The 13,539-nt window shown below is 32.8% G+C and overlaps 1 protein-coding gene across 3 annotated transcripts in view; it reads right to left on the minus strand.

The window, feature by feature from the left end:
* or (AP-3 complex subunit sigma-2 or) overlaps window positions 1-13,539 on the minus strand; it is a 64,354-nt gene that overhangs the window by 23,015 nt on the left and 27,800 nt on the right. The gene's annotated exons all lie outside the window — the stretch shown is intronic.

A 13,539-nucleotide genomic window follows, 5' to 3' on the forward strand; every position in this document is an offset into this window, starting at 1 on the left:
TACAGAAAAGAAAGACGTGAGCTAAGATAACTAGTTATGAAATATGGAGATATCGTGGAAATTAAAAAAAAAAAAAAATGATAATTAATTGTTCTCTCCAAAAGAAGAAATTGACATGGAATAAAATTGCAGTTGAGTTTAATGCAAACTCCGGAAATATTCCTGCAAGTAAATCATTTTAATTTATTTTTCAGTTATTTTTATGCTAAACAAAGTGGAAATGATATAATTACGCAAATTTTAACAGCTTATTCCTTGGGTAGAATACAAACAAAAATGCAAATAACACTTTGTTGGGACGTGAATACTTTTCGAAAAAAAAAAAATGCCACTTAAATCTACCTGAAATGTTGCTATGCATAAAATCTCAAAGCAACCAGTACTTTCAGCAGTGGCGAAATCGGTAAGCCTCATGGTTGTATTGTGAATTTAAATGAGAGACATCAGAATATTCACAACAGTGTTCTTGTCGAAACGGTATCTCCTCTTAAATTGTTGATCATTATACATCCCTAAAGGGTTTTCCATATCTCTGATATATCTTTTGCTTGCCGAAACTCATTTTCATTTTAATTACAGAACTCAATAAATTAAATTAAATCATAATCATCATCCATTGTATACCGAATCAGCTGATTACAATGCATATGAGGAAACACTTGAGTAAGCTGAGAAGCTACCTTATTTGAATAAGTGTTCACTTCAGTGGGATTTATGAATTGGAAATTATTATAAGCAACTGCTTAAGTGTTTCCTTACGATAGGTGTTGACTATGAATTCGACCCTTAGCATTGTTCTCAATGCGTGATAAAACTTCTAATTACAGACGAGAAAAGAAAGGAAGAGAATTTATTTGTACAATACTGATAAAATTACAGAGCTATATTTCCTGGCAAACCTCTTGCATATGACCTTTAATGACTTCACAGCTTCCGCAGACAAGGGGACAACTTGTGCTTGGGCGTGTATTTAATTCCGAAATCTAGTAGTTTTCTAGGTATAAAAAAAGTTTGTTTCAAAGTAAGCTTGGAGGACAACCGACTCACCATTATGGTTGGTCCTCCCTCTGTACAATGATTATAAAGAATATGAATTGTTATGTGTACTGCCGTTCAAGAATATATGAGGAGCATCATTTCAAAACGTATTATGTGCAACTTACAATTTTTTTACACGAACGACGAAAAACTGGATTACTCGTAAACCAGAGAAGTTTTCAAAACACTAGACAAAACCATTTTTAAGTACTGGTTTCACAGTTTACAAATATGACCTACCTGCAGCGGTCTTTGAGGGCTGTCCTTCCTTAAGGAGATTCAAGAATAACTTAAAAAGTTGTGTATAAAGTGCAAATTAAAATTAAGGTGACACTCAACATTTAATTTTTTTAAGTGACATGTATTTATCTAGCCTGACGAGTTACTTCCTTGGTTTGAATTGTAAATTATTTAAAAATAGCATGTAAGAGGGCCTTAGACTAGAAATGTTTAGTTTAAATGTAGTTCTGTTTATAAGTATGCATAAGGATGTAATTATTTGACTTATTTGAACTGTTGTATCAGTGAAGCGAGGTGAGTCAGTGAAGTTATGGTTTTACAGTGCAGTGAACAGTTCCGATCAGTGATAATTTATAGCGTCAATGAAATGCGTTCTATAGTGTCAGTGAAATGTGTTACAGAGTGTCAGTGAAATGTGTGCTAAAGTGTCAGTGAAATGCATCGTAGTGCCACTACAGGGAATGAGATGAGAGTAAAGAGAAAGACTATTGAAACTTATGTAGGGCCTATACATAATTATGTAGGTTGTATTGTAAAATTAGGTATTTTATTTATGTTTTATTATTATTGTGTTAAATGGTATTGTGTATTCTTATTGTATTGTGTATAAAATTGTATATGTATTGTAAAATTGTATTGTGTATTGTTTATATTGTATATACCACTGCCACCGGGTGCTTGCCCACTTGCAGTGTAAATAAATTACATACATTACATGACGACTTGGAACCATCAGACTTCACAGCATGAAAGATAGATAAATAGAATGTAACAAATTTAATTTCGTCCACTGGGGGACTTAATATGTTTTGAAACGATGCTCCTCATATGAGCTAGACCAACATGGTAATGAAAGAGGTCATCAAATAATACGATTACCCCATATCATCGTCAATACAGCGCCATTGATCTTGTGTAGACTCAAGTAAAGCAACAACTTATCAGGAGAAACAGTAAATTTAAAATTGTGGACATTGAAAGACTTGTTCACAAAGAACTTCACAATGTAATGCAAGAATAGGCAGCCTATTAAAACATAGGAGGACAATAATTATAACAGGAAGACGATTTTGTAAAAGAGATAGGATGGGACGATATTTTAGAATCAATTATAATAAATTTAAAAGAAAGTGACCCAGAGAATGAAAGCAGTGTGGTCAATGATAATAGTGTCAGCAATGAAGAGTCTCTAGTCATCCCTCTAGAGTAATCATGATCAGATATGTTTATTTGACCTTATATCTCTCTATTTCTCTCGTATGAGACAGTGATATTACAATGTTCCAGTGTTCTGCTATTGGTTCTTGTCATATGCAGAAGATCTGTCGTGAAGTAATTTCAATATTTTATACCCCAATTCTTTATTTTTAAGTTACATGCGAAGGAAAGGAAAATAAGTAAATAAACAAATACGTGAACATATTCTATAGTTTCAAGGTATTTCACCAACTTCAACACCTATATTTCGCTACACTCCAGATATCAATTTATTTATAACCAGAACTGTGTTTGATTGTTGTTAATGACAAATACGAAAAGATAGTTACACAGACGGCAAGAACTATGTGCAAATTTTATGTGAATTGTACGCAATGTATGGTCTTATATTTTACCAAATTGAGCTATATGTACGAATTATTAACATTTATGTTATACTTGAGAAAAATGTTTTTATTTGTGAATAAAATAAATATTACATACAAAATTATCGTCATCAATGTCCTTGTAGATGCAACGTCCTTATGAAAGAAAAGAATGCTGTTGTATTGAGGAGTAAAAGCTATTTAAAATAAGTACATTTTATCATACAGTGCAATATTTCACTCTGGTTTCAAAGTGTAATATTGTTATGTGTAAATTTTCTAATGTAAGAGTTGAATGGAAATGGCGGAATTTGCGTGAATGAACACTTACAAGAGTAACGTTCGTGAAAAACATGTGTAAGAAATGTTGTTGTTTTCTAATGCCAGGCGTTAGACAATAAAGTCATTTGACCTCTTGCACTCCAATATTTTTCAAAGATATTATCATGGTCAGCCACTGAAGCACAGATTTTGAGGTGTTCCGAATCCATTTCTTGGATTTGTAAGAAATAAAAAATAAGATACCAAAGAGGCAACTAGCAATTGAAAGTTTTTTCGAAGTACGAAGAAAAAATAATTTTCAAAAGAATTTAGTTATTTCAATTACTTAATTTTAGCTCCTTTAGAGAGGCTCATTTTTAAATTGACTAAATCGAAGTTTTTAGAAAATGTATTCCTTAAAATACTGATTTTTGTCTCTGTGGTTTTGAACTGGTCTTATTCAGTTTTATAACAGACAATTTACCAACACACTGACAAAATGTAAGATTCTAATTGGTTTGAGATGTAGGCTTTCTAACTCTTCATTCCGGAAATTTTCTGGAAAATTGAAAAAGACTAGTTTCAATTCTGTCACGGTTTTACAAGCAGTCCAATGAAAATACTGAATAGGGAACATTTAGTCCGAAAAAGTTGCGAGGTAAATGCAAATGAGTTACTCGTCACTCATCAGTATAACGAATTATCAGAGCACAGCTAGAAATTTATAGTACTGACTTTCTGTGCAGATTCAATTCATGAACTCTTGAGGGACAAAAATTTGGCACACTAGTGACGCTCATCTGACCAGCTATTGGCTAGTGTAAATAAATAAACTCAATAAACAAAGAATATAGTGATATCCAAATATCTGTTGATTTAGATATACTGGGAGTTTTCCCCGAAGATGCCTGACTGCAACTACAATGGTAAAACCTGTTGTGCTGCTTTAACACCAAAGTATATCAAGAAATTCCACCAAGGTTTCTACAGTTCGTCTTCCAAAGTCACCCAAGACTCCATAATCCTAATATATCACCTAAGACTCCATAATCCTTAATATATTTCTCAACATTGAACTGTTTTACTCCTATAAAAATTTAAAATATTCTCTGTAATGATTTTGTAGGACAATGTTTCATTCTGTAGATATTATATTCAAATAAACTGTTTTTTCACATCATATAATTAATTTGTTTTCTTAAAAACCTACCATATCCGTATTACTAAATAGCAGAATTGGCCTTATCCAAAAATTAAAACCAATTTATGCTGCTCATCTGCCATAAAATAAGGATTTAATACTATCACATAATGTAATCCAACAGCATTTTTTCCTGTTTAAATGACCAATAGGTTAGGTTTCTGAAGTTTTATTATTATTATTATTATTATTATTATTATTATTATTATTATTATTATTATTGTGAAAAATCTTTTAACATCTAATAGCCTCAAATGTATAGCCCACTTATCCCACATTGAGTTATAATCAGCATGTTTACAACTCTTATTTTGATCCCAGCAACAGATCCCATTTTCCATACTTCACATTACCAATCCATTTTCCAGGAAATTTTCTATCCAGCCTTTGTCGCACAGACACTACATAGTGAGGGGGAGCTCAGTCTGTTGAAAATGCAAATTTTGTTCGTCCAACACCATGTTTCCTTACTGACTTGGTTTTATAGCGATACCTAGTGTGATAAGTGGATGAATTACATTTTCTAATAAATTCAGATACCATTCTCCAGTCACATTTTCTTCAACAAAAATTGGTCCAACAATGTCATCCCCAAAAATTCCAGCCCACACATTGATTTTCTGAGGAAATTGAGTATGATCATCACAAAACACATACCGTAGGGATTTTCTTGTCCCAGTACTTACAAGTCCGCACCTATGGAGTAACGGTTAGTGAGTCTGACCACGAAATCAGGCGCCTGGGCTCGAATCCCAGTTGGGACAAGTTACCTGGTTGAGGTTTTTTCCGGAGTTTTCCCTCAACCGAATATGAGCAAATGCTGGGTAACTATCGGTGCTGGATCCTGGACTCATTTCACCTGCATTATCACCTTCATCTCATTCAGACACTAAATAACCTAAGATGTTGATACAGCATTGTAAAATAACCTACTAAAAAAAAAGTAGGCCTACCATTCTGTTTGTTGACAGACCCATTCAAGAAAAAAGTCGTTTTAACAATGAAACAAATGTTCTGTGTCAAATTTTGGTTATCCTCAAATATCTGAGATATCTGTTCACGAAATTCTACTCTTCTATTAAAATCATCTTTGCTGACCTCTTGCTGAGTCTGTATTTTACAGGGGAAAAATTTATTCATTTTTAGTACTTTATGTATGGAACCAACCGAAATGTTTGTTACAGCAGCTATTTTTGAAATGTAGGTGGTGGGTTCATTAATGAAATGGCCTAGTATTTCAATCTGTGAAGTTTCACAGAGTTTTCTAGGTTGGTTATTTGTTTTGTTGCACACAGAACCAGTTTCTTCAAATTTCCGTACTACAACTATCACATATTGGTGACTTACACTTTTTTCAGAATGACTGCGGACACAATGATATTCAGCTCCATAAATAAATATGATTTCTGTTCTCTCTTGAAGGGTATACACCATTTTAAAATAATTTAATACACAAACACAACTATTACATGAAATGCTCAATAATCTTTAGCTTTATTCTCTTCAGTTCTAATCGACAATAACAACAGCCACACCTGTGGAGTAATGATTAGCGCGTCTGGCCGCGAAACCAGGTGGCCCGGGTTCCAATCCCGGTTGGGGCAAGTTACCTGGTTGAGGTTTTTTCCGGGGTTTTTCCTCAGCCCAATATGGTGCTGGACCCCGGACTCATTTCACCGGCATTATCACCTTTGTCTCATTCAGACGCTAAAGAACCTACGCTGTTGATAAAGTGTCGTAAAATAACCTACAAAAAAAATAGCAACAATCCAGGTTGCCAGGCGATGACAGAAAACAAAAGATGCGAAAACAAATTAATGAGATGTATAAACAATTGAAAACTCTTTCAAATTCAAGTATTGCAAGATAGGGATGCCATTTGAAATTTCAAAGTGGGGGTAGATGGGTGAAACCTAATATGCAATTAAGATTGGTTTTAAAGTTCCCCCTCAATATCTAAATCGATGTGTGTGTTTTTTGTTTTGTTTAATTAAATTAAATTTAAATTATATGGTTATTTAGACTGGGAAGTTTTGGAAAGAAACCCCTGTGCAGTTCATAATGAGATAATGATAATGCATACACAGCTTTTATATTCCTGTAACAATTATACCTTTAACCCAATTAATGGGCTTCGTCTACCTGATGTTAGGTATACAGATGGCGAAATTCCAGCAACATAGTGTCAGTATGATGTCAGGTCTTTGTCTAAGGTGACATCAGACATCATATCAATAATGTACATCTCGCTCTACACGGAATTTGAACTCACAACTGTAGCTTCCACAGTATTACAGTTGCACATCTTGGGCATTGTATATATTGTGGAATAATAATAATAATAATAATAATAATAATAATAATAATAACAACAAATAAATATCTTGTATATACAGTCGAACCTCCACACAATGAAAACCGATATTAATTTTAAACCAAGTTGCAATGATAAATTTTATTGGTCCTGAAGTTATTTCCTATATTTTAAATATGTTTTATCTATCATTACAATGATGGCCAAATTTTGGAGAAACTCCAATGGAACGACGAAAACATAACAATTTTTTTTAATTACTTGGTTTTCATGTTCAATATTATTTCACTTTTCACTTGGTATCACTCTCTTAAAGATGTTTTTCCATTATTTCGTCTATCCTTTTTCATACTTTTGTTGACCAATTTTGGCGTTTTGTGCAAGGAGTGTGTTACAATAGAACTCTACCTGCTTCAAGGGTGCGTGACTTTTAACAGAATTTTCCTTTATGGTTTCTGACACTGAACTGGTGCCTTTCACATTCTAGTGTTACTTGTTAATGTGGCAGATGTAACGCGAAAACAAATTAGACTAAATAAGCTGCATTTAATGAATTAGACAGGGAATTGAGAAACAGACTGAGGTGGCTGAAAAGTATGTGTTACAGCAGTCAACACTCGCAACATTCATAAAGAAATGCAAGGAAATGAGTACAGTTCTGCAAGTAGTAAAATTAATCCTGAACATAAGCATTGACATTGTTACCTTGAAGTGATTTAATGAAATGAGGGCACTTAACTTTGCTACAGCAGGTCCTATTGTGTGTCAAAAGCGCATCAATTTTGTCAGTGTACTTGGTGATTCGAACTTCAAAAACAAACATGGGATTACTTTCATTAAAGTGGCTATCAGAGGAAAAAAATCAAATACAGTAATCAAATGCTGAGTAAATGTTATTTCACATTTTATACTTATTTCTACTTTATTATCTAGGCCTACATGCAGGCCAAGTTCATAACTCCTCAATAAAACAATAACCCTGATACAGTATAACAATACAATTTTTATAGTCCCCAGAAAATTGTTGTATTGAGGTTCGACTGTATCTTCAAAGATTAAAAAAAAAAAAAAAAAAAAACTGAAGGAAGGAACACTACATTTAGCCACCAAAATGTGTTGTTTTTATTTCACACATTTCTGGAAGGATATCATTGTGTTCTAATTTCACTGAAACAACAGCATCCACCATCATGATATGTCTGCAAGGAACAAGCCACAAAATGCACAACACAGCAGGACAACGAATAGGGTACAGGTGCATTCCTGGGTCTCCTAGCCCTATTTGGGTTTATATATGTAAGCAACATACATCAATCACGCCATATGTACATTCCATCACTGACTCAATAACGTAGTCCATCACAAGCTATAAGTGTAAGCTTCCATAGTAACTGATATGGCATAATATTGGATGTCTTCTTTACATGAAAGAGAAAGGATCAGACTTGTCACATAATTATCAGTTTCAATGTGGAATTCAAGCCAAAACTACATAATATTGGAACGAATTTTATTTTGGAAAGTGTAGTGTAGTTGGTTCAGTATGTATTAGAAATTAAAAATTTGTCTTATTCATCATAAGTTATAAAGACTATGTAGTACTAACAAGAAATAGTGGCATGATTATCATAAAGTAACGTTCTAAAGCTGTAGTGTAGTTTTGGTTGCTTTAACTATGCAGTAAAATGGAAACTTTCAATGTTTTGGGACTACTGGTTCCATATTTAGAGAACAGGGCATCATACATGCTGGTATTATCACAAAAAAACAGACATTATCTTTATGTGTATGGAGCCTGTGTGTCAAGAGAGTGTTGTTCAATCTAGGTCTGACTTGAACAGGAATTAAAAAAAATAAAAAATATTATGTATTATTATTATTATTATGTATTATTATTATTATTATTATTATTATTATTATTATTATTACTACTTATTTACTTACTTACTGGCTTTTAAGGAACCCGTAGGTTCATTGCCACCCTCACATAAGCCCGCCATTGGTCCCTATCCTGAGCAAGATTAATCCAGTCTCTACCATCATATCCCACCTCCCTCAAATCCATTTTAATATTATCTTCCCATCTACGTCTCTGCCTCCCCAAAGGTCTTTTTCCCTCCGGTCTCCCAACTAATACTCTATATGCATTTCTGGATTCGCTCAAATGTGATACATGCCCTGCCCATCTCAAACGTCTGGATTTAATCTTCCTAATTATGTCAGGTGAAGAATACAATGCGTGCAGCTCTGCGTTGTGTAACTTTCTCCATTCTCCTGTAACCTCATCCCTCTTAGCCTCAAATATTTTCCTAAGAACCTTATTCTCAAACACCCTCAATCTCTGTTCTTCTCTCATAGTGAGAGTCCAAGTTTCACAACAATACAGAACAACCGGTAATATAACTGTTTTATAAATTCTAACTTTCAGATTTTTTGACAGCAGACTAGATGACAAAAGCTTCTCAACCGAATAATAACACGCATTTCTCATATTTATTCTGTGTTTAATTTCCTCCTGAGTGTCATTTATATTTGTTACTGTTGCTCCAAGATATTTGAATTTTTCCACCTCTTCGAAGGATAAATCTCCAATTTTTATAGTTCCATTTCGTACAATATTCTCGTCACGAGACATAATCATATACTTAGTCTTTTCGGGATTTACTTCCAACTCTATCACTTTACTTGCTTCAAGTAGAATTTCCGCGTTTTCCCTAATCATTTGTCGATTTTCTCCTAACATATTCACGTGATGTAAAATCGTTCAATTCCAAACCTCTGTGTTATCCTGAACTTTCCTAATGGCATGTTCTAGAGCATATTATTATTATTATTATTATTATTATTATTATTATTATTATTATTATTATTATTATTATTACTACTATTATTATTATTATTATTATTATTATTATTATTATTATCATCATTATTATCTACACCAGTCTTACCACAAATATGAGAAACAAAAACCTATGCTTGAAGAAAGAGGAGGAAGAGGAGCTGGATGACGAGGAGGAGGAGGAGAAGGAGGAGGAGGAGGAGGAGGAGGAGGAGGAGGAGGCGAAAGAAAAAAAAAGATGAACACTATGAAGAGAGATAATTACTGAAGGGGTTTTATACAGTAGAAAACTTCGAAATCATCATCACTGTCGTCTTGTCCTAATTCAAGTAAGTACACCCTCATGAACATGACTACAAGATTTTATGAAGAAGCAAGTACAATAAAAGAAATTTTACATTTTTGTGACTATTTGTGCTATAGTAAAAGTCAGTGCAGAGTTAATTGAACTTGTCAAGGCATTTTTTCGAAAGTAATAATTATTCTTAAAATGAAAGACTGAAAATCCCAACCAATTATTAAATTTATTTCAGGTTTTGCATAAATTTTCATTATTACTACAGTGGATCTCAAGATAAAATCACTTTACTTGTATTCCATTTAAGTTTACAAATTATATGTTACGTTAAATTAAAATAACTATTTTCTTCCATAACAACAGAAAAAAATCAATGTCACGAAAATAACACGCACTTTTCCATTATACGTACTATTTATTTTCGTAAAAATTTAGTTTATCACCATATCCTGGAACTTAACATTTCCAATGTTTTTTAACTTCAGTACATACAGGTTCTATCATCAGGGCAGATAGGTAAGACCACTCTGTTGTACTCGTTATATTTGGCAACTCCAAAAAACAGAGCGTCTATAATTCTTCGCTATTGTTTATGTAAGATAACTAAATGCTGGGGCCAATGTGACACCTGAATATCATGAACATATTATAATACATAATACAGTAACACAGGGTTCGGCAGGAAAACCTGACGTTTTTAGGTTAGCTATAGCTTCAGGAAGAACTGACTCAGCAACATTCAACAACTATGCAATTTTAGTAGAGGTGGAGCAGTGGACAGCGCACCATTGTGTTTTCGTAGTGGAGACGTTTAAAAAAAAATGTCAAAGCAGTTACCTAAGGCACCTTACTGAGTAATAATAATAAGCCAATAAAAATATGTAGAATGATGGTATGGGAAATGGGAGTTCCTGAAGAAAGCTGTCTCAACACTATCCTTGTTCACCATAGCTTCACTCTGACTTGACTGGATATGAACTTCAAACTCTAGTGGAAAACCAAACTCTAGCGAAAACCAATGTTCTGACTGTTAAACACGAAAAGTTCAGTCGACTTTGATTTGAAATTTTCCTGTATAATTGTAGGTATAGATTTAAGTCAAAATATACTGGGAAATATTTCTCATCATGCACACAGAGTCTTATATATGAAGGAATAACAACAAATGAATACAATAGCTGCATCTAGGTTGTAATCGATATAATTTTATTCAAAACTAATCACAAAAAGGAATCAGAGAAGGAGCAATAACATTAAATTTAACTCCTACTGAACTTTTGTTTTAGATCATAATATCTTGATCAGCACCTAAGTATAAATACACTCTAAATGGATTAAATATAACAATTAATTACAAAATTTTATAATCGTGGCTTGCTGTTCAAAGTCTCATATGTAGCACTAAACGTCATGTGACTTGTTCAGTGACAATGTAAATAAAGAAACGCAGTCATCTTTCTTCAATTTCAGAACTAGAAGAGAGAAATTGACGTGCAAATATACTTAGTGTATAGCAGGGTTTAAATAATAGTCGCATTTTGCTACTCGACTTCTAAAAATGCAACACACTTTGAATGTAAATGTACAAAAATGCAACAACCACAATGAACTTCAGAAACGAAGATGGTAATGGAGAAAATGAAATCAGAGAGGTTTGAACTAATCTGAATTTAAATGAAATGTTAATGGCATGGGCAATGTTCAAAAAGGTATTGATCAATAGATGTTCAGAAATTGATTTCAAAGAGTTGGTGCAATTCATGTTAGTTAAGAGAACAATTTCTTTTAATTGATTTATATTATAATTTCATCACATACTGCAAATTGTGAGCGAGGATTTAGTTGCACGAATCTTGTAAAAACTGGAATTAGAAACCGCCTTTCAGTAAAAAGAGTTAGCACCCTGCCAACAATAAAACTTGAAGAGCCTACTAGTAAAGAATTTCAATGTTTAGAGTGCCCATAAAATAACGTATTTTAATGTGATGTAAATTCAGCAGTAATTGATTTTAAACATATCTACGTCTAATGATTTACTTACATAAGTATATCTAGAGTGTGATATAGAAGATGGATTGAAAGTAATAAAACTCCAAAAAACAAATTGGACCCTACATAATTTTTTGTTTCTGCATACTTTATTAATTTTATCTTTCTGCACAATTATTTTTAATATTGCACAAGTATTTCGCAATTGGCACAAATATAATTTTTCATTTGTGCATTTTTGCGGCAATTATTTATTTTCTAGCTTAAACCTTGGTGTACAGTCATAAGAAATAGTTCCATGAAATAGAAACTGCATTTCAGTTTTATACCTAATGACCATATTACCAAAATTACTGCATGAAAAAGTTTCAATTCCTACTTCTGCTGTTTATCTTGTTGCTTGTATGATTAATGTTATACAAATCATGCTTGATTGCTTGACTGTAAAATGACTATGAATTAACATACCCAAAGAATTAAAGAATATTTCAACTTCAGTTGCACAATGCATTTTTACAGGTATATTATTCAAATAATTCTCTAGGGTATCCTTGTGATTATCATGCTTCCCATACGAAGTGAAATCAGCTAATAATAATGGATTTTAAAATATGAAATAAAGCTCTCAGCATGGCTGCCTTCAAAAGATAAATGAAATCAGATTCAATGCCATAGATTTACAGCTCAGTTGCCTAATCAATCTTCCTTCTTTACAGGTAAATACCTCTTAAGAGTCAATATCATAAATGAGATTGCAGATGTCTCTAGATGAAGTCAAGTGAGATCACAGAGGCCTCTGATGGCCAAAGCAGGAAACGTAGACCCCCAAACGCTACAGAACTTGAATTAATTACGTAAGTAATAAACGACTCCTCCATCCATTTGTTTACATAAGGAAAAATATTATGTTAGATGCACATTTCTAGGGAATATTGATAATGCCAGGGATTAATAATACTGGTACCAATCACGACTATGCAAAATAACACACAGAAGCCAAGCAAACGGTACAACCACTGGCAGCAGCACCAGCAGGCAGGTGAAGACCACATTCCTAGAAGGTGAACAAACACACAGCACACCGTGTAGAGTCAGCATAACAAGGGACAAAATCAAACACCACTTTATGTTCAATTTCTCACCTACTAGAATATTATGTTATATAATAACTAATACAGTATATACTGTAACATGTATTATTTGTTAGTTGTGAACCGCTATACCGTCTTGACAAATGACACAGAATAATTTTATTATTAGATCCTATACATGTCATTAACCATTTTAGAAAAATCGGATGACTTACAACACTAAACTTCACCCATTCAAAAAGAGTAATTTTATAATAATGAGTAATATAAAAAATTAATTACTCGCAAGAAGAGAAAGTAGATTTAATTCTAACTTCTTATCAAGTATATTACTTTGGAGAAACAAATTGGAACAAATTGAAAGCTGCCAATTTTAAATTATGGGTACACACAGCAAAAATAACTTATAGGATAAATTCATACTAAAGGATTTAAAAACTGCGTCAAACAATACGGAGTTTTTAAAAATAAATCGTGCATCAAGAACATCTGTCGTAACTTCTAAAGTTGCAATTTTTTTTCTTTCCATATTATAAATATCAAAATAGTTATAAGCTTTCCTTAACAATTTTGTATTCTACTTCTTTCTGAAACAGAAGAACTAAAATTAAGTTGGTTTTTTTCATAAATCATAGATTATTAATCAAGTCAAGCGAATATTCGAATTATATTATTATTATTA

The sequence above is a fragment of the Periplaneta americana genome, chromosome 1, assembly GCF_040183065.1.
Source record: "Periplaneta americana isolate PAMFEO1 chromosome 1, P.americana_PAMFEO1_priV1, whole genome shotgun sequence".
Classification (NCBI taxonomy): Eukaryota; Metazoa; Arthropoda; class Insecta; order Blattodea; family Blattidae; genus Periplaneta; species Periplaneta americana.